This window comes from Nicotiana tabacum, chromosome 10 (genome assembly GCF_000715075.1).
Source record: "Nicotiana tabacum cultivar K326 chromosome 10, ASM71507v2, whole genome shotgun sequence".
NCBI lineage: Eukaryota > Viridiplantae > Streptophyta > Magnoliopsida > Solanales > Solanaceae > Nicotiana > Nicotiana tabacum.
Window position 1 is genome coordinate 65,606,950 of NC_134089.1, and position 4,780 is coordinate 65,611,729.

Consider the following 4,780-nt stretch of genomic DNA (forward strand, 5'->3'; position numbering starts at 1 on the left):
GGAGCCTCTATGGTAATATCCCGGACATAAGCTAGATAAGCCAAACAACCTTCTCGACCATATGTTGAGCCTTAAGAAAAGATATAACCCGACTAGATGTATAGACAGACAAACCCTTCCACTCCAATCTAGGCAACTCTGGCATCGCTAAGGTAACAGTCTTAGCATGGCAATAAAGGATTGCGTGATATGGGGATAGCCAGTCCATACAGAGGATGACCTCAAAGTCAGTCATATTGAACAACTGAAGATCTGATCTAGTCTCATAACCACAGAATATGGACACACAGGACCGATAGATCTGATCCACAACAATAGATTCGCCCATAGGGGTGGACACATAAATAGGAGTGCCCAAGGACTCATGAGGAACATCCAAGAAATGAGCAAACAGATATGACACATATGAATAGGTAGACCCTGGATCAAATAATACCGAATCATCCCTACCACAGACAGAAATAATACTTTTGATCATGGCATTTGAGGACACTGCATCTAATCTAGCCGAAAAAGTATAGAACCTAGTTGGGGTACTGATTGGCTGGACCCTACCTGACTGGGTTGTAGCTGGCTGGCCTCCGCCTACCTGGCTTCTACCTCTAGGACGACCCGTACCTACATGCCCACTGCCTCTGGGTGGCCGGACAGCTGGTGCTGTAATTATGGGTGGCCCTGCTGCTCTACCTTGCCCCGAAGCTTGGGGCAGAACCTCCACACATGACTGAAATCTCTGCACTCAAAACAACCTCTCAGTATGGTGATCTGCTAGATGGAAGTCTGGCTCAGATGGCCTAAGTACCCACTGGAAGAACCTTGAATGGCTGGTGCGCGGTAAGAACTCTCTGGCATGGCACTGAAATAGGCGCTAGAAGAACCCTGATGGCCTGAGTACCCATAGGAAGAACCCTGAAGAGCTGGTGGGCACTAACAACTCTCTAGACTGGCACTAAAATAGGATCTCACTTTAGCACCTCGAGGAGGAGACGGTGCTAGATATAATGTCCTGCTAGGTTGACCCCTCTCAAACTGACCTCTGTCCCTAGACGGGGCACCAATAAAATCTTCGGCATAACAGACCTGCTTGTCTCGCTGCACCTGCTCTCTACCTCTCTGATGGTAACCCTCAATCCTCAAAGCTATTTCTACTACTAACTGATAAGAAGTCCCCATATCAACCTTACGGGCCATAGTGGCCTGAATACCTGAGTGCAACACTGCAACAAACCTCTGCACTCTCTCCGTGTCCGTAGGAAGTATGATAAGTGCATGGTGAGACAACTCAGATAGCCTCGCCTTATAATCGGTCCCTAACATCTGATCCTACTGGAGCTGCTCAAATTGGAACTGCAACTCTTCCCTCTAGGAGGGTGGAATATACTTATCCAAGAAAAGGCATGTAAACTGATCCCAAGTCATGGGAGGAGAACCTGCTGGTCTGCCGAGAAAATGAGACTGCCACCACCTACGGGCCCTGCCCTCCAGCTAGAAAGTAGTGAAATTCACCCCATAGGACTCCAATATCCTCATGTCATGCAGTATGTCCCTGCACTAATCAATAAAGTCCTGGGGGTTCTCATGTCGCTCATCCCCGAAGATAGGAGGGTGAAGCCTGGTCCATCTATCCAATAGATTCCGTGGCTCACCGATCGCAGCTTGTCTAGGATCAGGTGCAACTACTGTAACTGACTGGGCTCCGCCCACGGGTAGTGTACCCAAGGTCTGATATACGACAGTTGCCTGTCTAGAAGCCTGAGCAGTAGGGATCTGTGCCCCCCTCCCCCGCCGAGAAGTGGCTGGGTTTGCTGGAAATAAACCAGCTTGGGTCATAGAATCCATAACTGTAGCATACGGCCCATAACCACCTAGAAGCCCGGTGCAGACATGAAATCTACTAGGGGTAGCTCCGCTGCAGGCACCATGCCTTGCTCCTCAATAATGGGATCCTCTACTGGATCCGCTGGTGGTATAGCTGGGGAAACTCTGGGATGTCCGCATCCCCTACCTTGGGTTGGTGTTGTCCCCCAGCCTCGACCTCGGCCTCAGCCTCGGCCTCTAGCAATAGGGGGAGCAGCTTCTACCGAGTCTGGAACATCTATCATGTGCGTTCTCACCATCTGTGAGAGAATATGAGAAAGACACTTAGCATAACATCAACAGCAAGATAGGAGACGAAGAAAGAGTAGTTTCCTAACACCTTATAGCCTCTCAAAGATAAGTACAGACGTTTCCGCACCGATCCGCATTACTTCATTAGGCATGATCATAACTTGTGAGACCTACGTGAACCTAGTGCTCTGACACCATTTTGTCACTGTCGCGCCCCCTTTTCCTCGTGGAGTCCGAGTTTCGACATTCATTGGGAACAACTCATCTCCTTTTAGAATTGGGTATTTGAAGAGTCGCCACCTAATGGATTAAGGTGCGTTAGGGGACCTAGAGCAATGAACTCATATAGCTAATTTGCATTACCAGAGATTGGGTAAGGGCTCGAAATAACCTTGAGGGGAAGGTGTTAGGCACCCCTCGCGATCCATAACGGTGGGTCCCGGCCGAACTCAATTATATGAATTAGTTATTTAACAGATAGGCAGTCTAAGAGCACATATGCAAATAAAGGAAGTTTAACAAATAGGCAAATTAAGCACGCATATGTAAATAAGGTGAGAGAGGTCCTAGGTTTGTTAGGCTATATGATCACATCTGTACAATACTCGGTAAGCCTTCTTCAAATAGAGGGGTTACACGTGGCATTAGCGTACAAGTCATCATATCCTTTACTACCCAGTTACCCTCCCCTTGGTCATAGCCTAAAGTGTTCTGGCAACCTTGAGATGCATCCTATGCGTGTATTACTCATCCCTTTCTTGTGGACCTGGAGGTATTTAGGACCTCTAATTTAGGCATTTCTAGACTATCCTAAGGTAGTTAAAAGAGAAAAATCTATGAGACAATCAAAAAAATTAGGATTGTCAAGTAAAGAACAATTAAAGAGGCTCACATTTTACCTCCACAAACAGAACAAGCAAATGCACGTCTCAGACAATAGTGTTTTAGACATTTGAAAGGAATCCTAATGATAGGATATCTAGTGAACATGACAAGCAGAGAATATACAATGATGAGTTAAGGCAAAAGTGTTAAAGACCTAATTAGTTTGCCTACTGATTTTAGGATCTGTTGAATCTGGGCAGTTCACAAATAAGCATAATATAGTTTCTAGTTTTTATAAGATTTTAATTACCTACAAGCTTGCCTAAGTGGAGATACCCTATAAACATATTGTCTAAATGCAAATCGGATCAATTTAAAACAAACAGTTTTGGAACTATTTAAGTCCTATAGGCATGCTGGTCTAGGTGCTGAACATTACAGAGCTGGTTTACATACATTAAATCCTAGAACGTGATATCTAAGTGTTGAGATTGCTTTATTAAATAGGATAGTTACTAATTTATGCTATGTAGACATGGTTTTAAAGTGAATGCAATAACAGTCCTAGGGCAGGATCTCTAATGCACATGATGAATAGATGTTTTGTTAAGCAGGATTATAGTAGTGATCTAATAACAGAATTTCTAGGTGATCAGGATCATGTAGAAGTAGAATTTCGTAACAAATGAGGTGATGAGCCTATAACATGTTTTCTAGCATGCCAAACAATCCTAAAAGTATGGTTTCTAAAGCAAGTAAACATAATAAACCTAAGGCATGATTTCTAATGCAAGTAAACATAGTGATCCTACATGATTTCTATCCGATTTCCCTCACAAAAATCCTATAAGACTTCCCTTCCTTTTTAATAATTTCCCCAACATCTATTTACAAAGGTCATTATTACAGACCAATGGTGAATGAATTACATAAATAAATATAAACTATCTATAGGGAGCCTGAATTAGGCCCAAAGTAAACTTGGGGATGTCAGGCCTTTAGAACAGTCTCAAATGCCAAGAGTCTCATAGCCAATGGTATGTCCTGGTGTGTCAAAGTTCCCTAAGGACCTCAGGGATCCTAGGCAGTACTCACACCAAGACCCTTTCTTAAAATAGAGAACTGGTTATGTGCAGTATGGAAGGGTCAGGCCCAGTGTGCCAGAGTTTATAGGAATCTCATGGATTCCTAGGCAGTACATACACTAGAGAGGCAGAACTTAATAGTCTAAGAGTAAAGTGAGAGTGCTTGACATAGTTTAGAAAACATTTAGTAAAAATAGTGTAGAGATAACTTTCAGGAGTGAAAAGATTTTTAGGAATAGAAACAGTTTTGAGAAACTAATAAGTGTGGAAAACAGTTTTTGAAATCAATTATGAGAAGAACAAATATTCAACATACAATCACACAGACTTGGAATGCCCAGAATCTAAACCATTTAATAGGCAGCTTTACAAAGAAGGGTTAGGGGGCTGGGAACATATAGAGCTCATATCAGGGACACATGATCAGGGTACAAGCGACAAATGCACAGAATAATTAGGAGCCTAAATATTTAGATACCTAACATGTTAGTCATGATAACAGGCAATTAAGACATAGAGGTAGAGTGTAGGAATAGTCATGTTGAAGACAGGGGTGCATTGGACAGGCTTAGCCATACAATTAGGGTCCATCAAGTACATTAGGAAACTAAGTTACTAACATAATCAGACCAATTGAAAGGAGTAAAAAGAGACTAATAAAAATGTTGGCCAAGTATCCAACAAGCAAGTGAGACCTAGACATGTTGATTACATGTTTGAACAAGAGAAGACAGAATTTAGACATGCTGAATAAAGTAGTA